Here is a 20,340-nt window from a genome sequence, read left to right on the forward strand (position 1 = left end):
GTGAACGTCACTTGTTCGTACACTGACGTTGCTTGCCTGTAGTACAGTGAACGTCACTTGTACGTACACTGGCGTTGCTTGGCTGTAGTACAGTGAACGTCACTTGTACGTACACTGACGTTGCTTGCCGGTAGTACAGTGAACGTCACTTGTTCGTACACTGACGTTGCTTGCCTGTAGTACAGTGAACGTCACTTGTTCGTACACTGACGTTTCTTGCCTGTAGTACAGTGAACGTCACTTGTACGTACACTGACGTTGCTTGCCTGCAGTACAGTGAACGTCACTTGTTCGTACACTGACGTTGCTTGCCTGTAGTACAGTGAACGTCACTTGTTCGTACACTGACGTTGCTTGCCTGTAGTACAGTGAACGTCACTTGTACGTACAATGACGTTGCTTGCCTGTAGTACAGTGAACGTCACTTGTTCGTACACTGACGTTGCTTGCCTGTAGTATATTGAACGTCACTTGTACGTACACTGACGTTGCTTGCCTGTAGTACAGTGAACGTCATTTTTTCGTACACTGACGTTGCTTGCCTGTAGTACAGTGAACGTCACTTGTACGTACACTGACGTTGCTTGCCTGTAGTACAGTGAACGTCACTTGTTCGTACACTGACGTTGCTTGCCTGTAGTACAGTGAACGTCACTTGTTCGTACACTGACGTTGCTTGCCTGTAGTACAGTGAACGTCACTTGTACGTACACTGACGTTGCTTGCCTGTAGTACAGTGAACGTCATTTGTTCGTACACTGACGTTGATTGCCTGTAGTACAGTGAACGTCACTTGTTCGTACACTGACGTTGCTTGCCTGTAGTACAGTGAACGTCACTTGTACGTACACTGACGTTGCTTGCCTGTAGTACAGTGAACGTCACTTGTTCGTACACTGACGTTGCTTGCCTGTAGTACAGTGAACGTCACTTGTTCGTACACTGACGTTGCTTGCCTGTAGTACAGTGAACGTCACTTGTACGTACACTGACGTTGCTTGCCTGTAGTACAGTGAACGTCATTTGTTCGTACACTGACGTTGCTTGCCTGTAGTACAGTGAACGTCACTTGTTCGTACACTGACGTTGCTTGCCTGTAGTACAGTGAACGTCACTTGTACGTACACTGACGTTGCTTGCCTGTAGTACAGTGAACGTCACTTGTTCGTACACTGACGTTGCTTGCCTGTAGTACAGTGAACGAAACTTGTTCGTACACTGACGTTGCTTGCCTGTAGTACAGTGAACGTCACTTGTTCGTACACTGACGTTGCTTGCCTGTAGTACAGTGAACGTCACTTGTACGTACACTGACGTTGCTTGCCTGTAGTACAGTGAACGTCACTTGTTCGTACACTGACGTTCCTTGCCTGTAGTACAGTGAACGTCACTTGTTCGTACACTGACGTTGTTTGCCTGTAGTACAGTGAACGTCACTTGTTCGTACACTGACGTTGGTTGCCTGTAGTACAGTGAACGTCACTTGTACGTACAGTGGCGTTGCTTGCCTGTGGTACAGTGAACTTTTCTTGTACGTACACTGACGTTGCTTGCCTGTAGTACAGAGAACGTCGCTTGTTCGTACACTGACGTTGCTTGCCTGCAGTACAGTGAACGTTATTTGTACGTACATTGATGTTGCTTGCCTGTAGTACAGTGAACGTCACTTGTACGTACACTGACGTTGTTTGAATGTAGTACAGTGAACGTAAATTGTACGTACACTGACGTTGTTTGCCTGCATTATAGTGAACTTCACTAGTACGTACACTGATGTTCCTGTGATAATGATAAACTTTATTTCCATAAATAATAGCTCACAGTTAGTTGAGAAACGGTGACATTATCGACAAAGATGACAGGACGCCCCTGGTTATGGTGACATTATCAACAAAGATGACAGGACGCCCCTGGTTATGGTGACATTATCAACAAAGATGACAGGACGCCCCTGGTTATGGTGACATTATCGACAAAGATGACAGGACGCCCCTGGTTATGGTGACATTATCAACAAAGATGACAGGACGCCCCTGGTTATGGTGACATTATCGACAAAGATGACAGAACGCCCCTGGTTATGGTGACATTGTCGACAAAGATGACAGAACGCCCCTGGTTATGGTGACATTATCGACAAAGATGACAGAACGCCCCTGATTATGGTGACATTTTCGACAAAGATGACAGGACGCCCCTGGTTATGGTGACATTATCGACAAAGATGACAGAACGCCCCTGGTTATGGTGACATTATCGACAAAGATGACAGAACGCCCCTGGTTATGGTGACATTATCGACAAAGATGACAGGACGCCCCTGGTTATGGTGACATTATCGACAAAGATGACAGAACGCCCCTGGTTATGGTGACATTATCGACAAAGATGACAGAACGCCCCTGGTTATGGTGACATTATCGACAAAGATGACAGGAAGCCCCTGGTTATGGTGACATTATCGACAAAGATTACAGGACGCCCCTGGTTATGGTGACATTATCGACAAAGATGACAGGACGCCCCTGGTTATGGAGACATTATCAACAAAGATGACAGGACGCCCCTGGTTATGGTGACATTATCGACAAAGATGACAGGACGCCCCGGGTTATGGTGACATTATCGACAAAGATGAAAGGACGCCCCTGGTTATGGTGACATTATCGACAAAGATGACAGGACGCCCCTGGTTATGGTGACATTATCGACAATGATGACAGGACGCCCCTGGTTATGGTGACATTATCGACAAAGATGACAGGACGCCCCTGGTTATGGTGACATTATCGACAAAGATGACAGGACGCCCCGGGTTATGGTGACATTATCGACAAAGATGAAAGGACGCCCCTGGTTATGGTGACATTATCGACAAAGATGACAGGACGCCCCTGGTTATGGTGACATTATCGACAATGATGACAGGACGCCCCTGGTTATGGTGACATTATCGACAAAGATGACAGGACGCCCCTGGTTATGGTGACATTATCGACAAAGATGACTGAACGCCCCTGGTTATGGTGACATTATCGACAAAGATGACAGGACGCCCCTGGTTATGGTGACATTATCGACAAAGATGACAGAACGCCCCTGGTTATAGTGACATTATCGACAAAGATGACAGAACGCCCCTGGTTATGGTGACATTATCGACAAAGATGACAGGACGCCCCTGGTTATGGTGACATTATCGACAAAGATGACAGGACGCCCTTGGTTATGGTGACATTATCAACAAAGATGACAGGACGCCCCTGGTTATGGTGACATTATCGACAAAGATGACAGGACGCCCCTGGTTATGGTGACATTATCAACAAAGATGACAGGACGCCCCTGGTTATGGTGACATTATCGACAAAGATGACAGAACGCCCCTGGTTATGGTGACATTATCGACAAAGATGACAGAACGCCCCTGGTTATGGTGACATTATCAACAAAGATGACAGGACGCCCCTGGTTATGGTGACATTATCGACAAAGATGACAGAACGCCCCTGGTTATGGTGACATTATCGACAAAGATGACAGAACGCCCCTGGTTATGGTGACATTATCGACAAAGATGAGAGAACGCCCCTGGTTATGGTGACATTATCGACAAAGATGACAGAACGCCCCTGGTTATGGTGACATTATCGACAAAGATGACAGGACGCCCCTGGTTATGGTGACATTATCAACAAAGATGACAGGACGCCCCTGGTTATGGTGACATTATCGACAAAGATGACAGGACGCCCCTGGTTATGGTGACATTATCGACAAAGATGACAGGACGCCCCTGGTTATGGTGACATTATCAACAAAGATGACAGGACGCCCCTGGTTATGGTGACATTATCGACAAAGATGACAGGACGCCCCTGGTTATGGTGACATTATCGACAAAGATGACAGGACGCCCCTGGTTATGGTAACATTATCGACAAAGATGACAAGACGCCCCTGGTTATGGTGACATTATCGACAAAGATGACAGGACGCCCCTGGTTATGGTGACATTATCAACAAAGATGACAGGACGCCCCTGGTTATGGTGACATTATCGACAAAGATGACAGGACGCCCCGGGTTATGGTGACATTATCGACAAAGATGACAGGACGCCCCTGGTTATGGTGACATTATCGACAAAGATAACAGGACGCCCCTGGTTATGGTGACATTATCGACAAAGATGACAGGACGCTCCTGGTTATGGTGACATTATCGACAAAGATGACAGGACGCCCCTGGTTATGGTGACATTATCGACAAAGATGACAGGACGCCCCTGGTTATGGTGACATTATCGACAAAGATGACAGGACGCCCCTGGTTATGGTGACATTATCGACAAAGATGACAGGACGCCCCAGGTTATGGTGACATTATCGACAAAGATGACAGGACGCCCCTGGTTATGGTGACATTATCGACAAAGATAACAGGACGCCCCTGGTTATGGTGACATTATCGACAAAGATGACAGGACGCTCCTGGTTATGGTGACATTATCGACAAAGATGACAGGACGCCCCTGGTTATGGTGACATTATCGACAAAGATGACAGGACGCCCCTGGTTATGGTGACATTATCGACAAAGATGACAGGACGCCCCTGGTTATGGTGACATTATCGACAAAGATGACAGGACGCCCCTGGTTATGGTGACATTATCGACAAAGATGACAGGACGCCCCTGGTTATGGTGACATTATCGACTGTAACAAGAAACGCGATTCTAAAAGCTTAGAGATCTCCAGTGAATACTAGAAAGGACTGCCCTTCTAACATCCAGCCTGTTACTGGGTTTTCATAAGAATTAGTCAGTATCCTTGTCCAATTATCCATTAGAATTCAGTATTATTCAATAGTGCTTCAGGATTACAACTGGTAGGCTACTAACTAGAGAAATTAAAATTTAATAAATTTATTAATCATTCAGTAGTCTAGAGGTATATTATCAAATTAAATTAATCACAGCAATCAAAATAAAATCAATCTCTCGAGTTCAATATTATTGTGCTGAAAGCACATATCACATTTATAATTCTTAAGTACCGTCTGGTACATTAACATTTAATAAGATATTACAAATATGTACAAGTAAGTTTGTGTATGCATGTAAGTGCTCTAAGTAGTTCACTATGTCTCACGACTCGACTAGACTTAAACAAGTGACTGACAAAGTCCTCTAATAAACTAACTTCTTGACCGACTGGCAACCAGAACAGTCTGCTTGAACAATGAAAAGAATGCTAAGCCCAATAGCCATATAACAAGCGACTGCGACACAATCAGGATCAAGGAGATAATATAACGACACTAAGTAGGGACCATCAGCAGATCCTCCACAAAAGTTACAAAACTCCCATACTACTGAATCTAAGTTCAGCATAGGAAAAACCCGACTGTGACAATACACAGAAACCAGTACAAAATTAGGTCAGAAGCTATAGCTCGGGACCTGAGATGCTCAGAGTGTCTAAGTGACACACAACCTCAGTACAACGTCGAAAATCACTAAGTCTATACAATGTTCTGTGAACAGAGTTCTACAGAACTAACAAGAATAATGAGACAGACAATCTGTCCAACCACCAAGCGAGTCTAGAGCAGACTGAATACTTCAAGGGAGGTGAGGACACCCCCCACCCTCGATCACGTGATAGCCCCGTGGACAGCACAGCTCAGAAGCCGGCAGTCTAACGAGCTACAAGCGATAATTACAGTAGTTTGACAATCAAGACTTGAACTGAGCACATATTATGTACATCCTAACAACCTAAGTCAAATAAGAATATAAAACAATATATTTACGATTTAGCTATTATCGCAAATATAAGCAATATAAAATTATATGAAAAGATAATATACATTATATATATACATAATAATCATTGTAACCCATTCAGGGGTTGCAACACCCCCCCCCCCAACACGACAGAGGGTCGCACTAGGAGTTGCATTAATGTCTTTCACATTTTTACTGATTACTCATATCAATACAATTTAATATAAATATTAATCAAAGTCTCTCTTGTGCCAAGCACCTCTATCATTTCACAGCGTCCGTCACTAGGACATGCCCCTAGTACTAGGGCAGTACACAGTATCGTATCTCTGCATACTCGTGGTGATGTACATCAGTGTAGAGACAGGGCACGATGAGGCTCGATCATAGTAGAGGAGACTGCATTCCACTCTTAAGTAGTGGTTGTGGAATGCGAGGCAGTATGAACATCTGAGTATGAAACAGCTTAAGGTGTGTAGTGAGGGGGGGGTCTGAGACAGGACAGTGTTACGTCACGCAGTACATCACCCGCACCACACTACTCACTCAACACTCAGCTTGTCTCCTCCTCACACAACAATACTGTGAATATATAAATATAATAATTAGACATGACATGAGTATATATAGTTAATATGGGCTGGAGGGAATAAGTTACTTTAATGAATTTGACATAGCAAGTAACAAAAGGTATTTGGGCATAAAATTACGTTAATTTAATGTAACTGATAATTATTAAGGACGTGACAGAGCGTCAGCAATTACATTACAATGACCACTTATGTGTTTTATACTAATAGAATAAGGTTGGATTCTGAGGGCCCACCTCATGATCCTAGCATTTTTACTTTTCATAGTGTTAATATAAGTGAGTGGATTGTGGTCTGAAAAAAACGTTAATTTTAAATGGGGAAGTGCCCAAATACACGTCAAAATGTTCCAAGGACACCACAAGAGCTAGAGCCTCTTTCTCAATAGTGGCATAATTTTTCTGGTGTCCTTTGAGCTTAGAAGAATAGTAACATATAGGATGGAGAATATCAGTGGAAGTTGACTGTTGGAGCAGCATAGCGCCCACTGCATAACCACTCGCATCTATATGTAAAAAGAAGGGAAGATTGAAATTAGGACTCTTCAACACAGGAGCAGAGGAAAGCAGATGCTTCAACCTTTTGAACAAATCTGAACAATCACTAGTCCAGATGAACTGAACTTTGGTACTAATGAACATAGTGAGAGGTGTAGGTGGAGGTGTGTGTGCTGGCTTGCCTGTCACTTGACACACGTGGCAACGTCGCACATGATCAGCTACTGTTTCCTTCGTCTTTGGCCAAGTAAAATGTTTTGCCAGTTTACCGAGTGTCTTCTTGACACCCAAATGTCCTCCTATGGGACTATTGTGAGCAAAATCAATGGCTTGTTCACGAAATGTATCTGGTAACACTACGAAATGCTTGACTGTGGTGGAAACACTATCAGCTGACAACTTACATGTATTTTTCTCCATCAGTACACCGTTACTATAATAGTAACAATTATCGAGATCCTTTGCTTCACTCTCAGTAACTGCTATATCTCTCAGTTTTTCCAGTGACTGATCAACAAACTGATCCTTGATTAAATCATCATGAGTAAGAAATTTAACGTCAGTTGTGTCTTGACTAGGTTGATGACCGGGGGGAGTCAGTGGTAATGATCCTGGGCGCAGAGCGTCACTAAACAACATATTCAACCCGAAATCATCGTCATCAACTAATTCAACAGGAGACAAGGATGGTTGTTGTATCTTTGACATAGCTCTAGTAATTGCGCTGAGAGGAAATAAAATAGGTTTCTCTCTACAAGCTTCAATGGCATAATTATCATCAGTGTTATTATCAATCACAAGTGGTTCTTTGCAAATACCAGCATGAAGGATATCGTTCCCTATCAAAAAGTCCACTGACCTGATGGGAAATACACCACTGGATATACCCACTGAAATATAACCAGTATAATAGCTTGTTTCAATATAAACTTTGTGCAGAGGCACTTTTATAACAGCCCCTCCATAGGCTTCTAACAATACATCTATCTTGGTATAGGTATCGTCAGTTATGGGCAGTACATCTTCTCTTAATAACGTGAGATAACTGTCAGTGTCTCTGAAAGTAATTATCTCAGTTAGATGTGATTCGTCAAATCCTATTCTACCTCTTGAAAAGTAAGGACTCATCGCTGAACGAATCTTTTCGTCAGATACACTTTCTGACGCTAGTCATCTATCCTGAGTAACATTATTTAAAACAGTAGGATAAGAGGAATTGCTAGGATTTTGGTGCCTTTGTTGCTCGGAAGAGGATACGACTTGAGTGGGGGCGCCAGCCGCACGACTGTTTCTCGTATCTCTTTCTAACTTATAGCAATACTCTCTAGTATGTCCTTTTCTGTTACAATAGGTACATTTAACTTTCTTCTTCTCGATATCAGATTTCTGTCTAGCCACAGAGACAGATTCAGGATTGTGAGTTTTCCTGGTAAAGGTACGAGAAGTTACAGTAGCAGGTACATCAGGCCGGCAATGAGCAGCTGATTTAGGTTGCCAACTTCTAGGACAATTTTTAGTTACCTTGTTTCTCTGTGTTTTAGTACGTACAAGTTTGTGAGAAATCTCGTAATTGTCTGCTAATGCTGCAGTTTCCAGAATATCCGGGGTAGTATGATCGATCAGATATTCTTGTATGTCAGCAGACATACAGTTGTTAAACTCTTCATGTAGTAACAACTGAACAAGGCTGTCGTAGTGGTTACATTTAGCAGCTCTAGACCATCTCTCAAATGCAACTTTTTTCTCACGAGCAAACTCTACACAAGTTTGATCTTGTCGTCGTTGTAACGTACGAAATGCTCTTTGATAACTTACAGGTAACAAGTTATATGTCTCTAGAATAGTTTGCTTGACAGCATCATAACTAATGTACTTAGCAAATGGCAAAGCTGCAGTACAGGTTTGAGCTCTTCCCGTCAAAGCAGTATGCAACAATGTTGCCCAGTGCTTACGTGGCCAGTTCATAGCACGTGCCTGGTTCTCAAACACATCAAAATATGTGTCTAAGTCACTTTCAAAAAACTTAGAAACCATGGATGCAGCTTTCTGCACGTTAAATGTGTCCTGTGATCTATCAGTCTGTTGTCTTAACAGACGAACATTTTCTCTTTGGAAATCTTCTTCGTTCAATTTCCTCTGTGCCTCTATTTGTGCAGTCTGCAACATAAGGAGGCGTTCAAACCTCTCAAACTGTTCCTGAGAGATAGGACCAGTGGGTAATGGAGGAGTAGGGAAATTAACATGGTCTGGACGGTCCTTAGGTCGGACACTTCGTCCAGCCGTCTCTAGAGAGTCTAGATCTGGTCTAGGATAAGTAAATACAGGTGTAGCATACACTGTACTAGTATTAGGCTGAGTCATCCAACCAGCTACACTCTGTACTATTGTGTCATTGAGGCGGGAAGGTGTGAGTGGATGTTCATTAGGCTCAGACACTTCTGCCTTAGTTGCTCTTTCTTCTTCAAATAGAGTCATACTTCCTAATTGTGACACTAGGCTTTCTGAATCTGAATCATAATCAGACATCTCTGTATGAGCAGGAAACAATATATCTTTAATTAATGCTCTGACAGTTTCAGCGGTGTAATTCCTGTTATACGTCACACCGAGATATTTGGCTACTTGCCAACACGTCTGAAGTTTTAATATTCTTAACTCAGACAAAGTCAGAGTATCAATTAACTGTTTCACTTTGGCATACATCACGAAAATAATTGTACTACGAGAGAGTGATTATGGGAAACTATAATACTAATAGGAATTTTAGTGCTGGTTGTCTTAGAGCTAGAACTCATAAACAGTATTTCCATCTCCTTGGATCAAGAGACTCAGTCAAGTACATACATCCACCTGGTATGTTGTACAAGACTAAACTCAAAGTCTTCAGATTAGGAAAGTACTCAAAGTGTTTGATCATAGAGTTACTAGTATGTCAAACTGGACAATTTCTCCAACACCTTGGATCAAGAGCATCCCGGACGGGCCCCCATTTGTTACAAAAAACGCGATTCTAAAAGCTTAGAGATCTCCAGTGAATACTAGAAAGGACTGCCCTTCTAGCATCCAGCCTGTTACTGGGTTTTCATAACAATTAGTCAGTATCCTTGTCCAATTATCCATTAGAATTCAGTATTATTCAATAGTGCTTCAGGATTACAACTGGTAGGCTACTAACTAGAGAAATTAAAATTTAATAAATTTATTAATCATTAAGTTGTCTAGAGGTATATTATCAAATTAAATTAATCACAGCAATCAAAATAAAATCAATCTCTCGAGTTCAATATTATTGTGCTGAAAGCACATATCACATTTATAATTCTTAAGTACCGTCTGGTACATTAACATTTAATAAGATATTACAAATATGTACAAGTAAGTTTGTGTATGCGTGTAAGTGCTCTAAGTAGTTCACTATGTCTCACGACTCGACTAGACTTTAACAAGTGACTGACAAAGTCCTCTAATAAACTAACTTCTTGATCGACTGGCAACCAGAACAGTCTGCTTGAACAATGAAAAGAATGCTAAGCCCAATAGCCATATAACAAGCGACTGCGACACAATCAGGATCAAGGAGATAATATAACGACACTAAGTAGGGACCATCAGCAGATCCTCCACAAAAGTTACAAAACTCCCATACTACTGAATCTAAGTTCAGCATAGGAAAAACCCGAATGTGACAATACACAGAAACCAGTACAAAATTAGGTCAGAAGCTATAGCTCGGGACCTGAGATGCTCAGAGTGTCTAAGTGACACACAACCTCAGTACAACGTCGAAAATCACTAAGTCTATACAATGTTCTGTGAACAGAGTTCTACAGAACTAACAAGAATAATGAGACAGACAATCTGTCCAACCACCAAGCGAGTCTAGAGCAGACTGAATACTTCAAGGGAGGTCAGGACACCCCCCCCCTCGATCACGTGATAGCCCCGTGGACAGCACAGCTCAGAAGCCGGCAGTCTAACGAGCTACAAGCGATAATTACAGTAGTTTGACAATCAAGACTTGAACTGAGCACATATTATGTACATCCTAACAACCTAAGTCAAATAAGAATATAAAGCAATATATTTACGATTTAGCTATTATCGCAAATATAAGCAATATAAAATTATATGAAAAGATAATATACATTAGATATATACATAATAATCATTGTAACCCATTCAGGGGTTGCAACATCGACAATGATGACAGGACGCCCCTGGTTATGGTGACATTATCGACAAAGATGACAGGACGCCCCTGATTATGGTGACATTATCGACAAAGATGACAGGACGCCCCTGGTTATGGTGACATTATCGACAAAGATGACAGGACGCCCCTGGTTATGGTGACATCATCAACAAAGATGACAGGACGCCCCTGGTTATGGTGACATTATCGACAAAGATGACAGGACGCCCCTGGTTATGGTGACATTATCAACAAAGATGACAGGACGCCCCTGGTTATGGTGACATTATCGACAAAGATAACAGGACACCCCTGGTTATGGTGACATTATCGACAAAGATGACAGGACGCCCCTAGTTATGGTGACATTATCGACAAAGATGACAGGACGCATCGGGTTATGGTGACATTATCGACAAAGATGACAGGACGCCCCTGGTTATGGTGACATTATCGACAAAGATGACAGGACGCCCCTGGTTATGGTGACATTATCGACAAAGATGACAGGACGCCCCTGGTTATGGTGACATTATCGACAAAGATGACAGGACGCCCCTGGTTATGGTGACATTATCGACAAAGATGACAGGACGCCCCAGGTTATTGTGACATTATCGACAAAGATGACAGGACGCCCCTGGTTATGGTGATATTATCGACAAAGACGACAGGACGCCCCTGGTTATGGTGACATTATCGACAAAGATGGCAGGACGCCCCGGGTTATGGTGACATTATCGACAAAGATGACAGGACGCCCCTGGTTATGGTGACATTATCGATAAAGATGGCAGGACGCCCCTGGTTATGGTGACATTATCGACAAAGATGACAGAACGCCCCTGGTTATGGTGACATTATCGACAAAGATAACAGGACGCCCCTGGTTATGGTGACATTATCGACAAAGATGCCAGGACGCCCCTGGTTATTGTGACATTATCGACAAAGATGACAGGACGCCCCTGGTTATGGTGACATTATCGACAAAGATGACAGGACGCCCCTGGTTATGGTGACATTATCGACAAATATGACAGGACGCCCCTGGTTATGGTGACATTATCGACAAAGATGACAGGACGCTCCTGGTTATGGTGACATTATCAACAAAGATGACAGGACGCCCCTAGTTATGGTGACATTATCGACAAAGATGACAGGACGCCCCTGGTTATGGTGACATTATCGACAAAGATGACAGGACGCCCCTGGTTATGGTGACATTATCGACAAAGATGACAGACCGCCCCTGGTTATGGTGACATTATCGACAAAGATGACAGGACGCCCCTGGTTATGGTGACATTATCGACAAAAGATGACAGAACGCCCCTGGTTATGGTGACATTATCGACAAAAGATGACAGAACGCCCCTGGTTATGGTGACATTATCGACAAAGATGACAGGACGCCCCTGGTTATGGTGACATTATCGACAAAGATGACACCGCCCCTGGTTATGGTGACATTATCGACAAAGATGACAGGACGCCCCTGGTTATGGTGACATTATCGACAAAAGATGACAGAACGCCCCTGGTTATGGTGACATTATCAACAAATATGACAGGACGCCCCTGGATATGGTGACATTATCGACAAAGATGACAGAACGCCCCTGGATATGGTGACATTATCGACAAAGATGACAGGACGCCCCTGGTTATGGTGACATTATCGACAAAGATGACAGGACGCCCCAGGTTATGGTGACATTATCGAGAAAAGATGACAGGACGCCCCTGGTTATGGTGACATTATCGACAAAGATGACAGGACGCCCCAGGTTATGGTGACATTATCGAGAAAAGATGACAGAACGCCCCAGGTTATGGTGACATTATCGACAAAAGATGACAGAACACCCCTGGTTATGGTGACATTATCGACAAAGATGACAGGACGCCCCTGGTTATGGTGACATTATCGACAAAGATGACAGGAAGCCCCGGGTTATGGTGACTTTGACTTCCTTGACTGTGCCCAGAGTGGTACTGGCTTCCTTGACTATGCCCAGAGTGGTACTGGCTTCCTTGACTATGCCCAGAGTGGTACTGACTTCCTTGATCATGCCCAGAGTGGTACTGGCTTCCTTGACTATGCCCAGAGTGGTACTGGCTTCCTTAACTATGCCCAGAGTGGTACTGGCTTCCTTGACTATGCCCAGAGTGGTACTGGCTTCCTTGACTATGCCCAGAGTGGCACTGGCTTCCTTGACCATGCCCAGAGTGGTACTGGCTTCCTCGACTATGCCCAGAGTGGTACTGGCTTCCTTGACCATGCCCAGAGTGGTACCGGCTTCTTTGACTATGCCCAGAGTGGTACTGGCTACCTTGACCATGCCCAGAGTGGTACTGGCTTCCTTGACTATGCCCAGAGTGGTAATTGTTTCCTTGACTATGCCCAGAGTGGTACTGGCTTCCTTGACTATGCCCAGAGCGGTACTGGCTTCCTTGACTATGCCCAGAGTGGTAATTGTTTCCTTGACTATGCCCAGAGTGGTACTGGCTTCCTTGACCATCCCCAGAGTGGTACTGGCTTCCTTGACTATGCCCAGAGTGGTACTGGCTTCCTTGACCATCCCCAGAGTAGTACTGGCTTCCTTGACTATGCCCAGAGCGGTACTGGCTTCCTTGACTATGCCCAGAGTGGTACTGGCTTCCTTGACTATGCCCAGAGTGGTACTGGCTTCCTTGACCATCCCCAGAGTGGTAGTGGCTTCCTTGACCATGCCCAGAGTGGTACTGGCTTCCTTGACTATGCCCAGAGTGGTAATTGTTTCCTTGACTATGCCCAGAGTGGTAATGGTTTCCTTGACTATGCCCAGAGTGGTACTGGCTTTCTTGACTATGCCCAGAGTGGTACTGGCTTCCTTGACTATGCCCAGAGTGGTAATTGTTTCCTTGACTATGCCCAGAGCGGTACTGGCTTCCTTGACTATGCCCAGAGAGGTACTGGCTTTCTTGACCATGCCCAGAGTGGTACTGGCTTCCTTGACTATGCCCAGAGTGGTACTGGCTTTCTTGACCATGCCCAGAGTGGTACTGGCTTTCTTGACCATGCCCAGAGTGGTAATTGTTTCCTTGACTATGCCCAGAGTGGTAATTGTTTCCTTGACTATGCCCAGAGTGGTACTGGCTTCCTTGACTATGCCCAGAGTGGTACTGGCTTCCTTGACTATGCCCAGAGCGGTACTGGCTTCCTTGACTATGCCCAGAGTGGTAATTGTTTCCTTGACCATCCCCAGAGTGGTACTGGCTTCCTTGACTATGCCCAGAGTGGTACTGGCTTTCTTGACCATGCCCAGAGTGGTACTGGCTTCTTTAACTAAGCCCAGAATGGTACTGGCTTCCTTAACTAAGCCCAGAATGGTACTGGCTTCCTTGACCATGCCCAGAGTGGTACTGGCTTCCTTGACTATGCCCAGAGTGGTAATTGTTTCCTTGACTATGCCCAGAGTGGTACTGGCTTCCTTGACTATGCCCAGAGTGGTACTGGCTTCCTTAACTAAGCCCAGAATGGTACTGGCTTCCTTGACCATGCCCAGAGTGGTACTGGCTTCCTTGACCATGCCCAGAGTGGTACTGGCTTCCTTGACTATGCCCAGAGTGGTAATTGTTTCCTTGACTATGCCCAGAGTGGTACTGGCTTCCTTGACTATGCCCAGATTGGTACTGGCTTCCTTGACCATGCCCAGAGTGGTACTGGCTTCCTTGACCATGCCCAGAGTGGTACTGGCTTCCTTGACTATGCCCAGAGTGGTAATTGTTTCCTTGACTATGCCCAGAGTGGTACTGACTTCCTTGATCATGCCCAGAGTGGTACTGGCTTCCTTGACCATGCCCATAGTGGTACTGGCTTCCTTGACTATGCCCAGAGTGGTAATTGTTTCCTTGACTATGCCCAGAGTGGTACTGGCTTCCTTGACTATGCCCAGAGTGGTACTGGCTTCCTTGACCATGCCCAGAGTGGTACTGGCTTCCTTGATCATGCCCAGAGTGGTACTGGCTTCCTTGACTATGCCCAGAGTGGTACTGGCTTCCTTGACTATGCCCAGAGTGGTACTGGCTTCCTTGACTATGCCCAGAGTGGTACTGACTTCCTTGATCATGCCCAGAGTGGTACTGGCTTCCTTGACTATGCCCAGAGTGGTACTGGCTTCCTTAACTATGCCCAGAGTGGTACTGGCTTCCTTGACTATGCCCAGAGTGGTACTGGCTTCCTTGACTATGCCCAGAGTGGCACTGGCTTCCTTGACCATGCCCAGAGTGGTACTGGCTTCCTCGACTATGCCCAGAGTGGTACTGGCTTCCTTGACCATGCCCAGAGTGGTACCGGCTTCTTTGACTATGCCCAGAGTGGTACTGGCTTCCTTGACCATGCCCAGAGTGGTACTGGCTTCCTTGACTATGCCCAGAGTGGTAATTGTTTCCTTGACTATGCCCAGAGTGGTACTGGCTTCCTTGACTATGCCCAGAGCGGTACTGGCTTCCTTGACTATGCCCAGAGTGGTAATTGTTTCCTTGACTATGCCCAGAGTGGTACTGGCTTCTTTGACCATCCCCAGAGTGGTACTGGCTTCCTTGACTATGCCCAGAGTGGTACTGGCTTCCTTGACCATCCCCAGAGTGGTACTGGCTTCCTTGACTATGCCCAGAGAGGTACTGGCTTTCTTGACCATGCCCAGAGTGGTACTGGCTTCCTTGACTATGCCCAGAGTGGTACTGGCTTTCTTGACCATGCCCAGAGTGGTACTGGCTTTCTTGACCATGCCCAGAGTGGTAATTGTTTCCTTGACTATGCCCAGAGTGGTAATTGTTTCCTTGACTATGCCCAGAGTGGTACTGGCTTCCTTGACTATGCCCAGAGTGGTACTGGCTTCCTTGACTATGCCCAGAGCGGTACTGGCTTCCTTGACTATGCCCAGAGTGGTAATTGTTTCCTTGACCATCCCCAGAGTGGTACTGGCTTCCTTGACTATGCCCAGAGTGGTACTGGCTTTCTTGACCATGCCCAGAGTGGTACTGGCTTCTTTAACTAAGCCCAGAATGGTACTGGCTTCCTTAACTAAGCCCAGAATGGTACTGGCTTCCTTGACCATGCCCAGAGTGGTACTGGCTTCCTTGACTATGCCCAGAGTGGTAATTGTTTCCTTGACTATGCCCAGAGTGGTACTGGCTTCCTTGACTATGCCCAGAGTGGTACTGGCTTCCTTAACTAAGCCCAGAATGGTACTGGCTTCCTTGACCATGCCCAGAGTGGTACTGGCTTCCTTGACCATGCCCAGAGTGGTACTGGCTTCCTTGACTATGCCCAGAGTGGTAATTGTTTCCTTGACTATGCCCAGAGTGGTACTGGCTTCCTTGACTATGCCCAGAGTGGTACTGGCTTCCTTGACCATGCCCAGAGTGGTACTGGCTTCCTTGATCATGCCCAGAGTGGTACTGGCTTCCTTGACTATGCCCAGAGTGGTACTGGCTTCCTTGACTATGCCCAGAGTGGTACTGGCTTCCTTGACTATGCCCAGAGTGGTACTGACTTTATTTGATCATGCCCAGAGTGGTACTGGCTTCCTTGACTATGCCCAGAGTGGTACTGGCTTCCTTAACTATGCCCAGAGTGGTACTGGCTTCCTTGACTATGCCCAGAGTGGTACTGGCTTCCTTGACTATGCCCAGAGTGGCACTGGCTTCCTTGACCATGCCCAGGGTGGTACTGGCTGGCACTGGCTTCCTTGACCATGCCCAGGGTGGTACTGGCTTCCTCGACTATGCCCAGTGTGGTACTGGCTTCCTCGACTATGCCCAGAGTGGTACCGACTATGCTGGTACCGGCTTCTTTGACTATGCCCAGAGTGGTACTGGCTTCCTTGACCATGCCCAGAGTGGTACTGGCTTCCTTGACTATGCCCAGAGTGGTAATTGTTTCCTTGACTATGCCCAGAGTGGTACTGGCTTCCTTGACTATGCCCAGAGCGGTACTGGCTTCCTTGACTATGCCCAGAGTGGTAATTGTTTCCTTGACTATGCCCAGAGTGGTACTGGCTTCCTTGACCATCCCCAGAGTGGTACTGGCTTCCTTGACTATGCCCAGAGTGGTACTGGCTTCCTTGACCATCCCCAGAGTGGTACTGGCTTCCTTGACTATGCCCAGAGCGGTACTGGCTTCCTTGACTATGCCCAGAGTGGTACTGGCTTCCTTGACTATGCCCAGAGTGGTACTGGCTTCCTTGACCATCCCCAGAGTGGTAGTGGCTTCCTTGACCATGCCCAGAGTGGTACTGGCTTCCTTGACTATGCCCAGAGTGGTAATTGTTTCCTTGACTATGCCCAGAGTGGTAATGGTTTCCTTGACTATGCCCAGAATGGTACTGGCTTTCTTGACTATGCCCAGAGTGGTACTGGCTTCCTTGACTATGCCCAGAGTGGTAATTGTTTCCTTGACTATGCCCAGAGCGGTACTGGCTTCCTTGACTATGCCCAGAGAGGTACTGGCTTTCTTGACCATGCCCAGAGTGGTACTGGCTTCCTTGACTATGCCCAGAGTGGTACTGGCTTTCTTGACCATGCCCAGAGTGGTACTATCTTTCTTGACCATGCCCAGAGTGGTAATTGTTTCCTTGACTATGCCCAGAGTGGTAATTGTTTCCTTGACTATGCCCAGAGTGGTACTGGCTTCCTTGACTATGCCCAGAGTGGTACTGGCTTCCTTGACTATGCCCAGAGCGGTACTGGCTTCCTTGACTATGCCCAGAGTGGTAATTGTTTCCTTGACCATCCCCAGAGTGGTACTGGCTTCCTTGACTATGCCCAGAGTGGTACTGGCTTTCTTGACCATGCCCAGAGTGGTACTGGCTTCTTTAACTAAGCCCAGAATGGTACTGGCTTCCTTAACTAAGCCCAGAATGGTACTGGCTTCCTTGACCATGCCCAGAGTGGTACTGGCTTCCTTGACTATGCCCAGAGTGGTAATTGTTTCCTTGACTATGCCCAGAGTGGTACTGGCTTCCTTGACTATGCCCAGAGTGGTACTGGCTTCCTTAACTAAGCCCAGAATGGTACTGGCTTCCTTGACCATGCCCAGAGTGGTACTGGCTTCCTTGACCATGCCCAGAGTGGTACTGGCTTCCTTGACTATGCCCAGAGTGGTAATTGTTTCCTTGACTATGCCCAGAGTGGTACTGGCTTCCTTGACTATGCCCAGAGTGGTACTGGCTTCCTTGACCATGCCCAGAGTGGTACTGGCTTCCTTGACCATGCCCAGAGTGGTACTGGCTTCCTTGACTATGCCCAGAGTGGTAATTGTTTCCTTGACTATGCCCAGAGTGGTACTGGCTTCCTTGACTATGCCCAGAGTGGTACTGGCTTCCTTGACCATGCCCAGAGTGGTACTGGCTTCCTTGACTATGCCCAGAGTGGTACTGGCTTTCTTGACCATGCCCAGAGTGGTACTGGCTTCCTTGACCATGCCCTGAGTGGTACTGGCTTCCTTGACCATGCCCAGAGTGGTACTGGCTTCCTTGACTATGCCCAGAGTGGTAATTGTTTCCTTGACTATGCCCAGAGTGGTACTGGCTTCCTTGACTATGCCCAGAGTGGTACTGGTTTCCTTGACCATGCCCAGAGTGGTACTGGCTTCGTTGACTATGCCCAGAGTGGTAATTGTTTCCTTGACTATGCCCAGAGTGATAATGGTTTCCTTGACTATGCCCAGAGCGGTACTGGCTTCCTTGACTATGCCCTGAGTGGTACTGGCTTTCTTGACTATGCCCAGAGTGGTACTGGCTTCCTTAACTAAGCTCAGAATGGTAATGGCTTCCTTGACCATGCCCAGAGTGGTACTGGCTTCCTTGACCATGCCCAGAGTGGTACTGGCTTCCTTGACCATGCCGTGAGTGGTACTGGCTTCCTTGACTATGCCCTGAGTGGTATTGGCTTCCTTGACTATGCCCTGAGTGGTACTGGCTTCCTAGACTATGCCCTGAGTGGTACTGGCTTCCTTGACTATGCCCTGAGTGGTACTGGCTTCCTCGACCATACCCAGAGTGGTACTGGTCGCTTCAACGATGTCCAGAGTGATACTGGCTTCCTCGACCATGCTCAAAGTGGTACTGACTTCCTCGTCAATGCCCAAAGTGGTACTGGTTTTCTCGACCATGCCCAGTATTTCAACCCAGGAACAAAAAGGCCTGTTATCCTGTGTGTAAAGGGAGCAAAATAAACATAGCCAAAAACTTTGACTTATGTTATCCTTCACCAAGTATGAAGAGCAGTATGTACCCTATATACACTATGTACAGAAGTAGCTATTAATGCATACCATGGTAATCAAGACAGAATTGGAGCCTGTAGAATGCCGACCACCGTGCTTCAACCAGCTTTCGAATGGAAATGACAAGGGTGAAAAACCAGAGTGGTAACTACGTCACCTCCTCAATTGCCAGATCCACCTTCTCATTGGCTGAACCTAGATACTAATCTGACGATGGGGCCCCATCATGCTACCCTTAGCATTTGGTTCACTGGTTGGGGAGGTAGGCTTTTAATGTGGGTATGTACATGCGCCGAATAAAGGTAACATACTCTTTGCATGCCACACTCCTACCCCAAGGGGGCTCAGAAAAAGGCTTCCACCTCCACTGGGTAGAAAGTACTGCTATGGCACTATGTAATGGAACTGCCTTTCCTCTCACCCATTCGACTCTTAGATAGAGCTCAGCTTTATTCTCGACATGATACCAAGCCCTAAACTTAGAGCGAGACAGTAGGGCTATCGTAGGTCCAAGATACCTGTGGACGGTAGCAGAATATCCCTCACTAAAAAAAACCACACAAATTAAATTACACAGTTAGGATGTGTTAGGATCCCTAACACATCCTAACCTAATACATTTTATGACCAGGATAAACAGTCAGGCAGCATATTTTCTTTGCCGGCGATATGAATAATTTTTAGAGGATAGGACTGTAGCCTGAGCCTCCATCTCATTAGTCTCATATTGTGGGTCTTCATTGCTTGGAGATACACCAGAGGGTTGTGGTCACTATAGACGGTGACCACCTGTGAGGTTTGGCCGACGTAAACATCGAAGTGCTCCAAGGCTAGTACCAGAGCGAGGGCTTCTTTTTCAATTGTAGAGTGGACCCTCTGGTGTTGAAGGTATTTGGCCGAGAAGAAAGCCACAGACTGCAACCCATCGTCCCCAGCTTGCAAAAGTACTGCCCCGACCCCAGACTCACAAGCATCAACCTGTAATGAAAA

This window comes from Cherax quadricarinatus, chromosome 29 (genome assembly GCF_038502225.1).
Source record: "Cherax quadricarinatus isolate ZL_2023a chromosome 29, ASM3850222v1, whole genome shotgun sequence".
Taxonomy (NCBI): domain Eukaryota; kingdom Metazoa; phylum Arthropoda; class Malacostraca; order Decapoda; family Parastacidae; genus Cherax; species Cherax quadricarinatus.